The 20,137-nt window shown below is 36.4% G+C and overlaps 1 long non-coding RNA gene across 2 annotated transcripts; it reads right to left on the bottom strand.

Moving 5' to 3' along the window:
- Window positions 1-3,301: 3,301 nt before the first annotated feature.
- On the bottom strand, window positions 3,302-9,317 carry LOC310895711. Of its 2 annotated transcripts, none has more exons than XR_014580882.1 (3): window positions 8,681-9,317; window positions 7,963-8,067; window positions 3,302-4,068 (listed from the first exon to the last, which is right to left on the bottom strand). It is a non-coding gene; the product is annotated as an uncharacterized lncRNA (long non-coding RNA). The 2 variants fall into 2 exon arrangements; XR_014580883.1 differs by lacking the exon at window positions 8,681-9,317 and adding an exon at window positions 8,163-8,482.
- Window positions 9,318-20,137: the final 10,820 nt, after the last annotated feature.

Genomic DNA, 20,137 nt, shown 5'->3' with positions numbered 1-20,137 from the left:
GGTTGCTTTTGCGTGTTTTGTTTCGGTTTGGCGATTCTTTTTAATTTATTTTATTTTATTTTACTTTATTTTATTTTACTTTATTTTTTGTCATTTTTGTCTCCACCAGAATCAAGCCTTCATACATAAAAAGCCTTCTGCAGAGTTAGCTTTTTTTGAATAAAATACTCCTCATTCTATTATCCATCAATGACATGTAGACTCAGGTTTTAACCGAGTGTCGCAGAAATTTCTGAGTAAGGTTTGACTAGAGTGTTCTCTCTACACTTGCAATCCCAGCATTACAGGAGTCATCCTGGTAATTATTCAAAAATGGCAAATTTCCTAGTGAAAAAGTGTTGCAATGACACAACTGATAGATCACATAGAAATAAGCTAGCATCAATACATGATCAGTTTTCCTTTTATTTGGTTACATGTATTGTAATAAGGTATCCTCATGAGCACTCTGTAGTCATATTGTTTTTGAAGAACATATGCTGAAGAAACATTACCCAATGAGTCCTTTAGTAAACAATTTATTTTGGTTTGGTTTATGTTTTTCAGGAAGAGGTCTAAGCAAAATCCTATCACCTAAATCTTTTCCACTGAAATATTATTCATACTAGGAATTCGGTACATTCAGGGACCAGCACATCTACAACTGGTAAAATGTTTTCATACAACCAACAACAACATGCATGACTGAACAAGTGTTTAATGTTGTTAAATTTTATAGTAAAGCAACAAATTGTACAGATTTGTTAAGAATTCCTTCATCATATAAGAGTTAAATGTTTGGTTAATCCATATGCACTTTAATTACTAAAACACTTGCATGAGCTCTAACTTTTAGTCAATCATTCTCTTTGGAGTACAGCTGCCTGAGGGATTTCATAGAGACACAATAAATGGAGGCTTTTTCTCAGGGAACCTGGTAGCCCTCAAAAATTTGAGTCCATATTTGATCTGGAAGGTCCACAAAACCAGCATCAAATGTGGAGCACTAAGTGCAGCTATGTCTTGGAGGCATGCTCCTGCTGATGAGCATGAAGTCAGAGTATATTTCCACAGTTATTCTGATGGCTATCATCCCCACTGAATTCATTAAATCGTAAGTTGTCCCTAGCACTACAACACACAATATTGTAACCAGCCATGATGCAACAGAGATGATATAATGCATCGTCTACCTAAGCAATATTTTTCCAGCTGCTACTAACAATGACTTAGGTAAAGTTATTCTCTCCTATGGACAGGAACAGAGGTAATCATAGATGAGTTAACACCTAAAAATACCACAGTCACCAGTAGACATAATTCAAAAATTCATAAAATGTTAAATATTTTTAATCCCTGAAGAACTCATGTCCTTTTTCCATATATCTTATTTGAAAAATATTTGGCTCATTGTGTTCATGACAGTTCTTGACATTTTCTTCACCCCTTTTAGCCTGGCTATATTGTAAATAATCTTGGCTGATAAGTATTAGAAAATGTCATTTTTACCAGGGTCACTGAATATGAAGAGATAGAGCTTAAAAAATTGCAGTCTTTTCATATTTTTTCTAACTGTGTGTATACATACACCAACACTGTTACATCTCAGTTTCAGAAGAAAATACAGTTCGGAATCCCACTGGAAAACTGCCTTTAGATGTATCCTCACAACTTATGTCTTTGATATAGATACTAGTGACAAAAACAAAAGTAATGATGTTATCTACAGCAGAGAGTGAATAAACATGAAAGACTAAAAGGTTAAGTGTAAATTATGAGGACCTATTGATGACTGTCTCCTATGCCATAGTCAAAGTCAGCATTAAAATGAGCAACTCCTTTCAGATACTCCTTTGTAATTAAAGAGGAGTTTCTAAAGCGAGTTTCTAAAATGGAAGAACAGAATCTGTCAATAAAAAGGCAAGTCTCTGAGAGGACTTTGAAAGGATATTGAGCTGTTCATAGGATAGGTTCAAATGTATACTGTTTTAATATAACTAAACCACATAACTCTGAGTTCACAAGCTGACAAGACACAGCAGATACAGAGTAGTCAGACAATTTAAAGCTGTTCTGGTGGACACTGATGTGTGCAGGTGAAGGAATGATTTAAGAGGAGCTAGGACAGAACTAGCTAATGAATTTTCCAGCAAAACTCTAACTCTCTCTTTAACTCTCTTTAATTGCAAAATGGCTTTTTTTTTTTTTTTTGGTAACAAAGTTTGTCTGAGGTTTTCCAGAGATTTACTTCATCATCTCCTTCTCTTAAAAAGAGTTCTGTCAATTTTCCATTCCCAGTGAGGGACTGGAAAGGGTAGAGCACTGGAGTGTCTTGGGAACAGGTCACTATCACAGGAGCGGAAATGACGGACAGCCTTTTCTGTCCATCCTGGCCCAGGACCATTACGCATCCTCTTCTTACCTTCTTACCTTCCCTCCCTTCATTTCTGCTGTCAAAACTGCAGCAAGGGCAATAAAGTGCTCCACACCAACTTCAGCCTCCCCCAGGAAAATAAGTATTTGAAAAACAAACAAACAAAACAGTACCAATTGCCTAACTGCCTCAAGAGGGAAAGAAAGGAAAATTAGGCTATTGGCTTTTGTTGTTGTTGTTGTTGTAAGATGTTCCTTAAAACACTTCAGAAATGGCACTTAGGGGTGTGGCATAAAACCTTATTAGACAAGGAAATGAATGCCATAATCCTTTGAACACCACTTCTTGGAGACAAAACATTTAAAATTAAAATGCATTTCCTTTATAACTACTTCTTACCTGGCCTCACATACCAACAACTAGTGAGAAATTAAAGATTTATGTCTTTGGGTTTTGTTAATTAAAGCACAAAATAGAAGATTTCCATCTTTATTGATGACTTGAAAGAGAGTTCAGCCTAAATTGGAATTATCTAAGGACTGCAGGATTTGTCCCACTGTGTTACCTGTAGTTACTCTTACGCTACATAAATAACATTATCCCTGAAGTAAATGAGATGTCAGCCTTTAGCTTGTTTCAACAGCCTATTCAGCCTACTGAAAACTCTGGAAATCTCCAGATTTTTAAACTATTTTAAAGTGGGTTTTGGCTGTTGGCCAAAGAGAAGAAGACTTAAGAAGAGGAGAGGGGTTCCTGGGGATTGTCAGATGACAGGTGTGCTTAAAATTTCTCCACTTTGCTGTAGCAAGAGACACTTCCTCTCTCCCCTCCCCCCTCCCCCTTTTTTAACCTTATAATTATATCAAGCCTAGCATAAGAAAGGGGGAAAAAAAGAAGAAAGGGGGGAAAAAAAGAAGAAAGGGGGGAAAAAAAGAAGAAAGGGGGGAAAAAAAGAAGAAAAATGTAGTTCATTATAGGAATCTATTTGTTTTATCATAACTATTGTGCCTACGTAAGTGATGTAAGTGTTTGAGTATTTATCTTAAGGGGAAAGAAAAGCTTTATGGCTAGCTAAATACATTCTTAATGCAGGTTAAAGTACCTTCTGTCATGTTTTTAAGGTTTAACTTTAATGTGCAGCATTATTACTTTTTGTAAGAGAAATTAAATGTAATGTAGTGGAATGTAATGGCACATGATGTATCTAATCAAAGCTTAAGAGAGAGAATAATGCTTCATGGGTAAGAGATGCCACTCAAATTACAGTGTTTTGTATTCCTTTAAATGAATAGATGTTAAGATAATCACCATTTCATGCCTGATATTTTAGTAGTATTGTATTAACACTCACACATATGCAACTCACAGCTTTCGTTTTGTGGTTTTCTGGTGTTTTGTGTGTGTGTGTGTGTGTGTATGTGTTCCAAGCTTTTGTTTGTTTGTTTGTTTGTTTTGTAATGCTCTGAACTATGGAGAGAAAAAGTGAAAAAAAACCTGTGATTTTTAATGCTTACATTGGAAAATTTCTCTTCTATTTTTATTATTGAATCTATACAACTTTCTTCAACATAGCAGCTTCTAGATGCTGTATATTGCTTCCCTCTCAGTGACAACACGGAGATCCACTGAATGTCAATATTTTCAGTGATTTCACTGGAAACATCAGACTGATTGGGATCCTCTAGGCCGTCAACCCCATCTGCTAAGACAAAAAACTGAAACCAAGACACAGGCATTACAATAATGTTACCAAAAAAATTGTTACGTTAAATCATTACATAAGTTTTGGGTTTGCCACTCCTACCATTCTGATCAGAATGAAGTATTGAAGTTCCAGAACCTCATTTCTCAAAACAGAACAGAAAGTACCTACTAATTTCCACTCTAATAAATTTATGGTTGGTTTATACTTATTTATTCTTATGCCAACATTGCTCTTTTTTCTTACTGTATTTTACTGCAGTTTTTCTATCTCCGGAAATGATACCCCCCTTCTGCTCCTATCCCCCCCACCCCAGCTTCAGGGATAAAAAGGGTGATTGTGCAGTAAATTCTAGAGTTGAGCAGCAGAAGACTCATCCACTACTGAGACATCCATCTTTGTTTGGGATGGTGGAATGACAGTTTCAATTAAAAAGCTTGGTTGTAAACAAAATACAGATAAGTCCTTGTCTAAAAAAACCTCACATTTTACACTGACTATAATCCTTAAAATTTGCTAGATTCATATACTCATCTAAACTTGTTTCGTATTTGCGGTCTTTGTTTTGTTTTGTGTGCACTTTGTGTTGTGTTTTTTGTGTGTGTGTGTTTTTCTTTTTTGTTTTGTTTTTAAGCCAAACTTCTGTAACAGTTTATTAACCTTCAGATAATTTCTTTTTTAATAACATTTACCTATTTATCCATAGTTATTTTTATCCACACCTGCACTTACCCTCCACAAATTTAATTCCTTTCAGTTTGTCTACACAACTGTAAAACAAAGATGCAACTAAAATCTGGACTATGAATGTCTATGAGAGAAGAAGACAGACAGTTCTTGGGAAAAAAAAAAAATAGTGCTCCCCTTGCTCCCTTACTTTCCTTCAAGAGACCAGCACTTCCACTTCTTGTTCTATGTACCAGTTCTGCAGCATCTGTGCAGTTCTTGTTCTAACAGCTACTCAGCATGGCTTATCCAGTGAACTAGGACTATTTCTATGCTTTTGACTTTCAGAGGAAATTTCTAGCTATCAGTAAGTAAAGATGAATAAAGAAGAAAGTGAGAAAGATCTTTCAAATACACCACAAAGCTAACAGAAGGAAAATCCCCAACCATTCCCATCTTCAGATGAGGTGTGGTTTAAGGAAGAAAAAAAAAAAAAGGAAAGGAAAAAAACTATAATCAAATTCAGAGTAGTTCTCATCAGCTAAAAATAGTTTAATAATAGAAAGATCTAAGGCCTGCATGTTCAGAAAAGCAGGAGACACAATATTCTAAATCAAAGACTGATTCCTTGGAGCACATATTTAAGTATTACCTTTAAACAGACTAAAAAGTAAGTTTCTTATTCCACCCCATTAAGAGATCCTCCTATTGGGCTGCCATCCAATTGCAATTGATACCCCTTAAAGTTCAATGACTTGACCTTCCTGACACAAAACTCTTTCTAGCAATTCTGTCTTGCTTAAGAAGCAGACAGATGAAAGAGACGGGGAGAAAAAAAAAAGAAAAAAAAGAGGTGGGAGGAAACTATGCACTAAGCATCAAATGTCACTTTATGGAATCTGGGGAAAGAGTGAAAAGTTTCCACCTCTTTCTCAAGTCTGCATTGCAGCTGGAATGAACAGGACCCACCACTTTCTTAGCATAGTTTGGGAGCTGATTGCTAATACTACCTGGAAGGTAGTTCTCAATCTACTTATGTGTACTTTACTTTAAAAAAAAAAAATTAAATTATGACTTCATTTTACAATCCAGAGTTGTGCATATATTTGTGGCTTTAAACAGCCTCTGTAACTTCTCTCTGAACACCTGTGAAGATCATTCAATCCATTCAGAACCCTCCAGTAATACTTAAAGGGACATGGAAACACATATTAAAATTTCAGAAAACAGAGAAACAAACAAAAGAAAAATAAAACTAAAGACTCATATACTGGCAATACCCCACAAACTGGAGCACCAGAAGTTGTTTTCCCCACTGTTTCGGATAATTATAAAACTATGCAATTCAAAGATTCTTATGCTTTCCTAAGAGACTACCTATCTCAATACTCCACTCACAAGTGGATGTCTGCATGCACAAGCCTCTCATCTATTTTATCCCTCTCGTAAGTACAATCCAATAACTACCTAGCAACAGGCTACTGTTTGTCACCACACAGTCCAAACAAACAGCAAATAAAATTCAATAAATAGAATGAACCTTTTTACTGCTATACATATATTTGGCTACAAACAGCTTTTCCTCCTTATCCTAGTCACTTGGCTTCACCTTTCATAGGTGTAGGACTTTCCAATGTAAAAATCACTAGCAATTACATTTACATATTAGTATTTCCTACATATATATTTCAAAATGTCCAAATTCCATAAGTGCATCTATAAAGCAGACAAATAATATTGTCAGTTTTATTAAAAGGCAATGTGACATGTAAAACCAATTTATTCAATCCTTCATCAAGCCAAAATCGTAGGGAAGACAATGAGTGTTCAGTGCATCTTGTCACAACACGACTTGTCACAAAATACTAAGTATATCCACAACTGCTTACAAAGTCAGTGACAGCTGCGTGATTCTATTTTGATTACTAACCTTTCCTCCAAAGAAGCCAAAAACAGTAGAAGGCCAGCACACATGCAGAAGCATGCATTTTACCTTACTGCCCTGAGTTGCACTGTACAGTTCCAAGTCCTTAAATCCCCTGGCAGGCCATTTGTATGGCAGAAAGCATGAATTTAACCCCGTAAGGTTTCTTACTTACTGTAGAGCTGCTGTTTTGAGCAATATTTAGGACACTGCGACAAGATGGATGTTCTACAATACTTGCAATGGGAAATGAATCTTATAGTCACTCTTAAATGACTGCAAGAAATGCCTCTTGGGTTTTAAAATAAGAGGAAAAAAAGCATGTAACATGTCTCAGATGTAACATGTCTCTGTATAAACTTGCTATTTTTCCAGCATTCCTTATTATGAAATACAAAATTATTTTGATGAAAGGGCATAAGTTGTCCCTAACAAAGGTGAAAAGCACAGAGGCATATTATTATTTACACAGCACGTACTACTAATTATGATTAGTAATTATGATTTTATTTGTATATATTTTTCGCTCTTGTAAATATTCAACAAATAAATTGCAGAAAAAAAAAATCAAATAATATATTCCTTGAAATATCTGTGGAAATAGATTACAATATTTGCTATTTATGTTACATGGTTTTTCACCTAATTCACACATCATTTACTTCCCTTCCCTGATCATTTAAACATATAAAACCCCACAGGAAAACAGTCATTAAGGCAATAAAAAAAAAAAAAAAATAATTTCTAACAAAATCCATGACCTTTTATAGATCCACACACAATGCCTAAATTTTGAAATACATAAATTAACAGATTCTCACTTGGACCTTTTTCCTGACAATATTTCTAAACTATTTCTTTGCTGTTGTGCTGTCTCAGCAAACAGTAACAGATTGGTAATTCTCTGGTCCTTCACTCCCTATTGTTTCTTTAACTTTTGACATGAGAATAGCCATCTGATAAAATGCGTTTAGAGAGCATCTCTTTTCAGAGATTAGAGAAAAGAATTATAACTGAATATATCACAGAAGAAAGATTTAAATTCTCACCATGCATCTGCTACAAGTGTAAAAAAGTATGACTGTTTTGTTAAAATACCATCAACATCATATACAGCAAAAATGTTTACTGTATATGGCAATCTGGTAAATCGAGCTTGCTCTCTTTTGCTCTGTCACATAAATTAAAAGTTCTTAATCTATTTTACACAGGCAGTCAGTTCAAGATAGGGTGGAATCCATCCCCATTTTAGGAAGCAACAACAAGCTGCAGCAGGGAAAGGGCATAATGAAGAATGGTAGGATAAAAAATGCGTACCTACAAGCTGCTGGAGAGATCTGCATCTTCCAGGAACTAGTAAACACCATGAGTTTCTTTCCAAAGCTGTTTCCTTCAAACACTACAAATTTGATGCAAGACAACCTTCAGAAACAGTTAAAAGGGAATTCAGGTTTCCGGGAAAGGGAAAGCCAGACAAGAACCATCTTTCTTTTAGGTTCAGTAAGGGTTGTTGATACCTGCACTAAGAACCCAAGCTGCTTTGCAGTGACAGCCCTACACGTTAAATAGATTAAAAATTAAACTGAGGTATTTCTTCTCCCAGAAACATCTTGTTTCTACCAGTCCAAAGACAGCAGCAACAAGCATGAAATGTGAATGCAATTTCCCTTGGGACTACATTTTATTACAAAAGACAGAGGCTAGATTCTCGACAGCTAACTAGGATCTCAAGACTTCAGATCTGCTTAGATGGTTTCAGATCTCGTTAGATGATACATTGCAGATGTAGAAAAGAATCTCCCATTCATTTTGTCACCTAATTCACAACAGAGCACAATTCCACCTCGTATTTGCAAGACTATCAAATGAATTCTTAAAGCAAAAAAAAAAATCAAGAACCTGTTCACCATAAAACAAAACCAATGTAGTTCTTGGGAACCAAACAGTCACACATAGCCAACTAGAATACGAGAGGTGACGGCTTGACTGCACTGAAATCAATAAGGTTCCCACTTAAGACAACATTTCAACTTACAGGAGACACCCATAGCTCTTGCCTGTTCACAGCAGACATAATTTGGTTAATGTAACAGAAGCCAGGGTGTAGCTAGGTTATCATCTGAAACAGGTTTAACACAGAGCCTATAATCAGCAGGATTGTTGGGAAAACAAATAGCCTTGAAGGGATAATCGTTATTTGGAAGTCAAGTTATGTAAAACATATTTCCCCCTGTGTTATTGCTTCAAGTTGTTTGATTGCACCTAGTATATGTAAAGAGTGGAAATTATAGAATCTTCACCCTGAGTGGTTTAGACTCTGTTGTTGTAATAGCTACTGGAGTTTTAAAGGGTTTTCTTGCCTTTTTCTTTTGGTCTTTTTTTTTTTTTTTCATGCAGGTAAAAGCTGATAGGAGTAAAGTAATGAGACAGTATAAAGAAATTCACAGCCAAGGAAACTCTGCCAATTTTCTAAAACAGATGCCAATGCTTTTGGCACCTTCTTGTAGTTGACTAAAAACTGAGTCCAAATTTATCATCAAAGAGCTAGCCAGGCATGCAGATAGCACACATATCTCCCTCAAAGGAAAAGCTTACAAACTTAGGCAACTTCACAGTATCACTTTCTCTTAAAACACAGATCAAATAACCCTCCTTCTTCCCTCCCAGAACAGACAACACTGTATCTGTTACAGTATATGAACAATTGTATTTCTTTTTCCTCTTCTATTATTATCCATGTATATTATACAAATAAAACAGGATGCATTAGAAGCAAGCGTAAGAAATCCACATGTATCGGTGCCTAGCTAATATTTATCCCCAATATTCCAAATACACAAAATGAATTAGCAGAGGGGAGCACTAATAAAGCAGAAAAGTATCCCTTTTTTCAGTTGTCTGCAAGAATGCCAAGGTCTGGCTCTATGTCCTCCTTCAAGTACAGCACTTCAGCATGTGTTACTTCAAGCAATTACTAGAATCGTACAATGTAACTACAACAGCACTACTCCCAGCTAGCCACAGTCTTCAAGGTACAAGCGCACTGCTGGACCAAACCCATTTTCCTATATGCCTAAGTTTTATTTATAAATAATATTCCTACTAGTGCTTGAAACAGGATGAAGAATGGAAAGCATGAATTCTTGTGTAAAAGGCCAACAGTCATTATATTTTGCACTTCTAGCTCGTTCTCCCTTCTGTTTTCCTTCATTCTGAGTGTCAACCATCAGCATGGAAAAAGCAGAAAGGCCTGCGCCTTCCAATCTGAACATGGTACACCTGCTATATACAAGGCAGACTGACAAGGTATTCTTCGAAAAAGAATTGAAACATGGTAGATATTTCTTAGAAGCAGCGTTTTCTTGTAAGTATAAATTTTCCTGTATATGTAGAATGTAGGAAATTAATAGTTAGAGTTCTAATTTTTTATTTTCCTGACTTGAGAGAGTGAATTTGCCTCAGTTATGCTAAGATTTCATTCAACATCTTTGTATTGCATAATCATAATAGGTATCATAGTCATAATATCATAATATACATAAGCATAGTATGATAAAATACATTTAAAAGGCAAATATAATGTATAATGATAACGTTGCATTAGCATGCCCTTTGAACAGGCAACACAGTACACACAGTAATGCAGATTCTCAGCTGGGGCAGATTATTTTAACCTTTAAATCAAAACTAAGAAGTGAACTATACTGAGAAATGTTAAAAAAAGAAAAAAAAAAAGAGGCTATGTTTGGGGCATCTTGTTTTAGTTTTACTTTACTATAAACATACCTACTTGAGAATAAGAGGACAAACATTTTTGCAGCCTGATGTGTGCAAATTATACATACAGACATGGGATGCAGAGTGCATACGTTTGTGTATAGATCATACACACAGTGACTTTCCAAAGATCTGCATGCTGTCTTATGTAGGAGTATATTTTATAGACATATAAAATATTATTCATTTTTCATTATACTCATCACTCTAGGAAAGCAGATTGCTGCCCAAATCAGTCAATTTTCACACTCATTTTTACAAGGTAGAGATTATACTTTAACCAGATAAAATAATAGCAATCTAACTAGAACAGGCAAAAAAATGCATTTTGTCAGTTTTGCTCAAATGTTATTAACTCAGGAGTCTAAAGTCATGCTTCATGTCTTTTTAAAAAAATAGTTTTCCCCTAAATTTATATTTCTATAGTCTCTTTGTCTTGCCTAGGATCACTTTTTAATTTCCCCTAATTTTTAGATAGACACACATATACTCCAACAGTGCCTTAACCCAAGATAGCTACTTTAATAAGTTACACATTCTCAATATAATTCTTAATGCATCACACATGCAATAGTCTCCTAGGACTATGTTCTGTCCTCCACTATGCAGACAGCTTATTATTCAAAATATGCAATGAATCATTAATGATACACACTAGCAGAGGGGAGATCAGAATTAAGCCCTTTGTCAGTGTGTAATATTTGCTCTCAAACTTCATCTATCAGGAGCAATGGTACTTTGCTTACCATTGCCAGAAAATAAATTGGAAAAAAGAAAATGTATATGGTCTATGCATTTTTTTTCTGTGGCCTCTACACCATGTATTTGGGAGTGATACTATACTGAGTGATCATTTATTTTGGCTTGTATATAGATTTAGAACTAGAGTTATACATGATGCTCAATGCACACATTTAGGAAATAGGTAAGGGAAGGACCTGTAGTTTGCAAATTACTCTACTTCTAAAATAACTTGCTACCTGCTTGAAAAACATTTTGAAAAAATTTTAATTCACAGTTGTTAGTTCAGAGCCCATGTGACAAAATTAGTTGGAAAAAAAGTGGTTTTTTAAAGAAAAAAAATAAAGTAAAAAAAAGAAAAGAAAAATGGCCTCAAAAATACCCATTAATCTTCTTCCCCATGCAGATATTTTTGTTAATTACTAATCATGTACTATGGCACCCAAAGACCTTTCTTAGTCTCCTTACTTTTGGGCTAGACTCCAAATGACACCACAGTAGCACTATATCTATACAACTCTCCCCATGTTGTATTTCAATTACCTGCATTAAAAGCCTACAATTCTAGAGATGCCCTTCCTGCAATCCCTCCAAAAGCTGCTTATGAAAGAAAGCATAAATGCTGAGAGTACTCTGCTACTGTAACATGCACCTAGAAAGTCCAAGTCCTGAATTCTAAGAGTTAAGGGTCTTCACCACCTGTGCTGATATGTCTAACACTAACTGCATCAGACTTACTGAACATGCTGTATAACTGGTCTGCATTGGATCTGCACATTTCCATCAACTAGGTGTGCAATTAGTGTTCTCTGTGTATGGTGTAGGTATGGTGCAAGTATGGTGTTTGTGGTCTTTCAGTGACTTAAGAAAGCTCCAGGAAAGAGCATAAAGTTTACACCCATACATCCTGCAACTGAAGCAAACTTGGATAACTTTCAAATCTGGACCCCAGCAATGAAATATATTTATGTATAAGATATTTTTATATATGTTGAGACAGAAAGGATGAATGATCCAGATGTTTGCACCCCTCTTTGAAGGTGACTGCAAGCAGTTCCCAATATCCACACCTCTCCCAATGCACGTTACTTTTGAAAGCTGAAGAAAGAAACCTGCTGCAATGCTCTACAAAACAGTATTGAAATGTGAAAACGGTAAATAATACATTATGTGATAGAAAAACAAGGCCTCCTACTCCTCCCAGAAGTGGGGCTAGGGGAAAGGAGAGAGGAAAAATTTTTAAAGGATAGATACTGTAGTCAGAGCCAGAAGGATTCTTTAGGAGGAGAACAACACACTTTGTTAGTACATTTATTATAAGGAGTGAGTTCTTGCTAGCTGAGATACAGTGTCTTAAAGAATAGCATGAACTCCATCAGCGCTGGGTAAATCTCCTGCCTCGGCCCAGGGCCAACACGCTGCACACCTCACTTGTTCTGCAACAGATGATGGAATTGAGCTAAGGGAGAAGCCTGTGGGATCCACCACCTCCCAGGAACAGCTTTCTGGTAATAAACAACTTGATGGACTGCCGGACAAATCCTGATTCATGCTGTCTTCGTGCACAGATACTACACTGATGACAGATCAACAGATTTTATGCAGGGAAATACTTTGGATCTAAACTCCTGAGTCCTCCTGGTGAGCTCTTCCTCAGCTTACTCATCTACTACCAAACATGAGACAGCTGACAGGTTTTTAAATGACGAACTCCTATGGGTCACATTACTTAATTATACAGTACATCCAGGGATATGCACATGGGTCTTTTATGGTAAATGATACGACTGTCTTAAAAACTCATTAATATGTCATTAACCAAGCAGACATTTACTAATTAAACAATTAGCCCCTCTCTTCTATTCCTTTTGTTCCACTCAGAGATGCTCGTTTACTACAATCCCCACTCAGATTTTTTTTCTTTTAATTTCTTTTTCAAGAAAAACATTCAAAAACATGCATCTATAAGGTATTTATTTTTCTTTTGGCTCAGTTTAGTCAAATGGGAAACCAAAACAAAGTCTAGATTCCCAGCTGGTGAAAATCAACTTTATCTCATGGAAGTCAAAGGAGTTATGGTGATTTACCCCACCTGAGGATTTTGCTCCAGGCTGCCCAAATACAAGTAATGTATTGAGTTCAAATGCATGTCTACTGTCAATATGTGGGCTTTGCCTGTCCAAACCAATAGTGATTTCTATAAGCTTACAGAAATGCAGTCAACATCCATCCTGAGCTGCATAATTATTAAATGCAAACAAAACCTCCAACACCAATAAAGCAAGTATAAATATGCAAGGATCAAGGCCTGGAAGCAGATCATTCTGAATCACCATATGAAGTTAAACACCAAAGGAGCACGTTGTATTCCTGCCTTCGAAACTCAAAGGATTTTTAATAATTTTACTTGAGCTGTTTTCTGCTGATAACTGTAGCTTGATCATGTTTGATGTGTTTTAACTGTGTTAAAGTCTGATACAAAGAAGGATTATCAAATATCTCAAAATGAAATGTAGTGAATTTCTTTTTGTAGAGAAAATCCCCACTTCTCTGTTATGATCAAAAGGTAAACAAAATTGTATTTCTACACAAAGAGCCATCATTATTACTGTATATACAGTAGTTCTAGTAATATATAAATATCTCATATATATAGGCTGAAAGAGAAAAAGCAAAAAGGGATGATTTGTTCACTTTTTACATTACAAGTGTTCCAATTCCTGTAGTTTTATTTACTCTATTTTGCTGGGAAACCGTCTTTAAGAAGACTGTTTTAAATTACCCCTCCAGATACTGATATGTTATGGAGTCTATCCATGTTGTATTAACTTACCTATTACATCAAAGCCTTTTAGGCCTTGCAAGGGCACAATATTGAGGATATGGTTATACCCTAAAATGCCCTGACTCCCACCTCAAACACCGAGTGGGAACGAAGGTAAAAGTGCTGCGGAAACAGCATAGAGCCAGTGGAGCCAGCCCTGTACTAGGATTATTCCCTTGTAGAATTATGCCTCACCTCTGATCCTTTGTGCATTATCTTCACTCAGAGAATCACACAAAACAACAAAAATCAAGTCTTAGGCAACTCAGGACTCAGCAGCCTACGTGCAACAGAACTATGTATACCAGGAGTGGATAAAATCCTTCCCATGGCTTTTCACCTTCCATCTCAGGTGGGAAATCTGTGGCACCTGGAGGATGGTGTGGTCCACTAGTACAAGTTACTTGGGATGATGAAGTAACTGCAAAATAGTTAAGAATAGCTTACACCTCGGCATTCACCAGGACCAAACAAGTTATTAGAAAAATACCAAACAGCTTTACTGCCACGGAAGATCTGGCCCAGAATGCATGAGTTAGTATGTGAAAAGGATAAATGAATACAGCATTTAAGACAAAACAAAATTTGTGAAAATTTTTGCTTGGGAGAAGGGCTCTGTGTGGAGCCACAAGATAGAAGTCTTCTGTATTCTCTGAGGACAAATATAGCATGGGTAACAACAGCTAAGCTTCTCCCACATTGTGTCACTGGAGTGCCTCTCTTCGAACTGAAAGGACAACAGATCTGGAAAAGTCAGGTCCTGTCCTCCTTGGCTGGAGGTCCTGATTCCTGCCAATTCACATATTTGGAGCCAGCAGCCCTTTGAAGAGCAAAGGTGACTCTGTTCTTGCTGACAATTTTGTGTTCTTCGAGCGATCAATTCAGTTACAAGCAACAGAAACTGCCATCACGCATTCGCGGTCACTGACTAGGGGTTCACTCAGGCTATCAGAAGCACCAAACATCCAGTGGAACTGTAGCATGTTTTCATTCCCGTGCACAAATATATATACTAAAATGTTCTATTGTTTAACTACAAAGCAGTCAGCACTACATAAAGTCTGTGGTACATTAGTTTTCTCTCCTAAGCACTATCTACATAGCAGTATGTGACAACAGCCCTTTTGCAGCAACCACGGAATACACAAATATACAGCCCAAATGAAAACTGACTTCTAAGGACATAGCCCCTGACTTTCAGAGTATATGGCTTTTTTTTCCCACAATATTTCTTCCCAAGGTTTTACAAATTTAGAAAACAGAGCCAGTGTAAGAACAGAAGCACACTTCCACTCTGAATGAGATGCAAACCACAAGTCATCCTCATAGATTTTCCAGAGGCCTTGAGATTAAAAACATACAAACTGACTTCTAGTGACTAGCAGAACAAAGACAAAGTTCTACATGCAAACAACACCAGTCACCATTTGTGCATCATACTGCACAAGCCAGCCTAATTCTACAGTCAGGTAGTACTGAAGTGCCATGACAAAAACCCATACTTCAGGTCATCTTTCATTGCTGCCACATAGGCAAGAACACACAGGCAAGGAAGCTGCAACTCCACTCGTTAATACCTGATGTATAGAAGGACAAATTTCCAGAACTGGAAACATAGAAAAGTGAAGTGATATTTGCGTGAGAAAGATTTTCATAAAGGAAAGATCAATCCCCTCTCCACTGACTGAAGAGAAAATTAATTACTGCAGTTGGCAGAGGATAAATGATTCCAATTTACAGAGTTGTGTAATTATAGCAGCTGCAGAGTCGAAGACTGGATGCTAACTTTGAACCTTCACCCCAACATGACATTTCTGCTTGCGTTTAGTTCTGCCACTTGTGAACATGTTGAAAGTTCTCTTACTGTGTCTTCATAATTATATGTTGGTTCAAAAATAATCATTGGCTCCATTGCATAGATGAAACCTTATCATCTGGTTAGCAAAAAGTATGTTGTATCGTCTTTGAAGTGTTGAAATCCCCATAGTGGAAAATTTATTAGGGGAAAATGATGTTATGGCAACACAATTAATTCTGCCACAACATGTAGAATTAACTACACTGTTAAGAATTAAGGATTCAAAGAAGAGTTCAAAGGAAGAAAAATGCTGTATGTCAAATCATGAAGTATAACCTTTGCACAAGGTCTAACAACACCATATTGTAGAGAGCCATCTAAGTAAGACAACGAAGTGAAAAAAAGGAAAAGAAATGGTTAAGGAAAAAGGGAAACATCCTTACGTGTTTTGTTTTTTTTTTGCTGTTGTTGTTGTTTTTGTTTTTGTTTTTCTCATGGGGGGTTGTCAGTTATGCTTGTATAGAAAATTCTGTTCTCCTTCTGAAGCCAAGAGGAGAGTTTTTAATCTCATCTTTAACTTTAATCCTTTAAAATATGTAAGAGATTTAGATGTGAATGGGGTAAATTTGGCAGAAGATCCTAGCTATGGAACTAAGGTAGTTTCTTTCAACTACTGATTGCCAAGGGAGTTCAAAGCCTGCTACCTAAACTATCTATCAATTCCAGCTACAAGCTGCAATCTACTGATGTTTTATATTTCTTTCTATTGATCAAAAATATTTAGAAAAGTCACCAGCTACAAATGAGTGAGACAGTATGATTATTAACATACAGGGATGAGGGCTCTTGAGTGGCTGTTGCTTTTTCCAGAACAAATGAAGAATGAAAGATATTTTCTCAAGCAATATACACAATAGTATCTGTGGTGACTCTGTAGTTATTTTATGCACCAACAAGAAAGGAGGTAGGCCACAAGAACAGTCTCACAAAGTCTTCGAAAACTGGCAACTGAATCAAACTCTCATCTTTTAATACAGGGAGATTATTTTGACTTTAACATGCTATTTTATGCCATCATATAGGTCATATGAGCCTCAAATACAGAGGCAATGTATTTATATTCTATTACTAAAATGGAGGTATAGTAACCACAGTATGTTTTTTTCCCCTCAATGTTTTCTGTCCATTGAAAGTACCAATAAAGCCATGCACTGAAAATGCTGATTTACCATACTCTTTTATCAGGCTATTGTGGCTGAACTGAGGTCAAATCCCATAGTATCCCCTGAGACCGCATTTTTTGTTCCTGTAGACACTTAATAATGGGATTTTTTTTTTAAAAAAAAAAGCTTCCTCCCTTTTTTTTTTTTTCCCCAGAAGTTTACAATGAAGACTGTAAACTAATGAAAAGATTTATGTAGAAATGTGGCACAAAATGACAATGTGCCTTCAGTACGGTTACACAGAAACTTTTGGAAAAGCTTAACATTAAGTCAACTATCTGAGATCTGCCTCTTTTAGTCATCATCAGCCCCTGATTTTAAGTACTCTGGTACAAATCTACTAGCTGAACTCAACTAGCAGGTCTCTATTTACACCACCCTTATTTATTAGGCAAATTAGCACTATTTTCAATGTCATTGCATTAAAGAGCCTAGAAGACAGATGGAGAGTTTTTAAAAATGACTGAGTCATCAAGGTCTGGCCCTATGCAACTACAGTCCAAAAGATAAAGCTATTACAAAAGGAGATAGGCTTAGCCTCTTTTACCCTTTGATCAATTCAACATGTGCCAAACCCATGTCATAAGAATGAAAAATTTAATCCAGAATGAAATGACCATGTCATAAGAACAAAAAACTAATCCAAGAGGGCCCACATCTGTCCTTAGTCACATCCAACCAAGACAAACTGTACAGCCGTTGAACTCGATGCATTTTGTCAGTGCTAATAAGGTTAGAATTTAACTTCCTCTCTGAATTAACATGCAGTATTATCATAATTAAAAATCAAAATGGAAGAAAAACAATGCTGTGGTACTTAATGCATATATAATCACCTGTAAAATGCCATAAAACAGACAGCTGTTTTTATTTGGGCTAACCTACATAAGGTCCCATTGTATAGATGAAATCATCATTATACTCAAAATAGTTATTGCAAAACTTCTTAAAAAACATCACAGGCAAGACCACAAACACTGATCCTGTGTATAAGATGTGCTTTATAAAACTTTCTGAAAATCTGGAGCAAGTATTTGATATATTTACAGAAGTTAAACACTTTTATTATAGGTTAAGCTTATATAACTATATCCAAGTCAGAATATAGGAATCTGAATTCATTAAAAACTCCTAGAGAATTCAGTAAGAGTTTTGCTTGAGTAAGGTGTGCAAAACCTCTCAGAGTGATGCAGGGCTGGTTCTATCACTGTTCTGTCGGGAGTATATCTAAATCCATGCAAAGTCACTCCACTCAGCTCTGGAACACCCCTCTTAAAAATAGTTTTTAACTTTGAGCAAACATGAAAACAGAGAACATTTAAACAAAGCACTTTTTACTTTGCTTATAATTTTCTACTAGCCCTGTTATTATTTAAGGCTTTTTTCCAAGTGCACATTTCCACCACTGGCAGCCTTCTGTAGCTGGATTTTGCTCACCTTCATAACACTATGACGTGTTGCCATGGAAATTACTGCTATGTCACAAATGGAAATTTATGTCATTGTGGAAGGAAACAACATTCTAGCAACATTCATAGGAAAGCACAAATATCTAAAACTGGAAATTGGCACAAAATAAAGCAGCTTTCTGTGACAACTGTGTTAATGTTGAATCTGGAAATAGAAAGAGGCTTAAGTACACTTGTGATTTTAAGCTTTTGAAAAGTCGTTGTGTGTATGAAGAATATGTTAGGTGCACAGAAGCTTTCTGGTTAGAAGCCTACCACCTCCTACTATAATTTTGTCAGAAAAGAAAAATAAACCTATATTATCTTAGCTGAATTAAGAATTTAAATAGATCGGGGCCCCAGTACATTACTGAATCATGTTCCTTTGACTTATATAGAGTAGGGAGACAGTCAAAGCAACCATGCTAGAAGTTTGAGAACCTAAATTAGAATCTTGTTCTGATCTTCCACAAAGAGAAATGTGCTTTTTAATCATTTTACTTCCTCTGTAGGCATTTTTGCATATGCTATCTATGAATGCTATTGGAATCTGTTGTGGTCATATCTATAATGGTGTTGTGGTTTAACCCGGCTGGCAGCTAAACACCACACAGCCGTTCGCTCACCCTCCCCCCTCCCTCTCTGGGATGGGGGAGAGAAACGGGAAAGTTAAGCCTGTGAGTTGAGATAAAGACAGTTTATTAAGACAGGAAAATAATAATAACAATAATAATAATAATAGTATTACTAATAATAATGTGTATGAAACAAGTGATGCACAATGCAATTGCTCACCACCCGCTGACCGATGCTCAGCCTATCCCCGAGCAGCCGGCCCCCCACCCTGGCTAGCCACCCCTATATATTGTTTAGCATGACGTCAGATGGTATGGAATACCCCTTTGGCCAGTTTGGGTCAGCTGTCCTGGGCCTGTCCCCTCCCAGCTCCTGCTGCACCCCTAACCTGCTCACTGGCAGGACAGAGCGAGAAGCTGAAAAGTCCTTGGCTTGGTGTAAGCACTGCTCTGCAACAATTAAAACATCAGCATGTTATCAGCACTCCTCCTATCCTAAATGCAAAACATAGCACCCTACCAGCTACTAGGAGGAAAATTAACTCTGTCCTAACTGAAACCAGGACAAATGGCAAAAAAAATTGTTTTGACTTTTGATATACTCTGTAGTTTAATCCTCTATACCAACAAGACAATCATCTGCGTGATCTCTTAAATCTCACTTGATGTGACAATTTCACTTGTGTTATTCTGTATACATTTCTTCTCTCCAATTTTCCATTTCTGCCTAGGATAGAGACTTTAAAAGTATAGTTATATGTTTTATTACTTTTCTTCACATCATCTTCTGAATTTTTACAATAAAGCGCTCATGAAACCTAGACAGAAAATTAGAACTGCATCACATCAGGTGGACAAAAAAAATCTATAAATGTTTTTCAATAACATTCAACTCATATTGTTTTCCTGCAGGGATGCTTTTTAGTTGAAAGAAGCAAAGTCTTGTAAACAAGCATGTGCACGAGAGAATAAAAACTGTAAGAGAATTCGAACCTACCAACAAGTGCTAGAGTTCAGAACTTCCTGAAGCCATCACTCTGGAGGAGGAACATGGAGGTGTGGATTTTCCTGCAGATCCTTGATATGCAAATAGAGAGGCTCCTTAA

Source organism: Anser anser (genome assembly GCF_964211835.1).
Source record: "Anser anser genome assembly, chromosome: 2".
In the NCBI taxonomy this organism is placed as follows: Eukaryota; Metazoa; Chordata; class Aves; order Anseriformes; family Anatidae; genus Anser; species Anser anser.
Note: the sequence above shows the minus strand (reverse complement) of the source record. Positions and strands in the feature narration are given on the sequence as shown.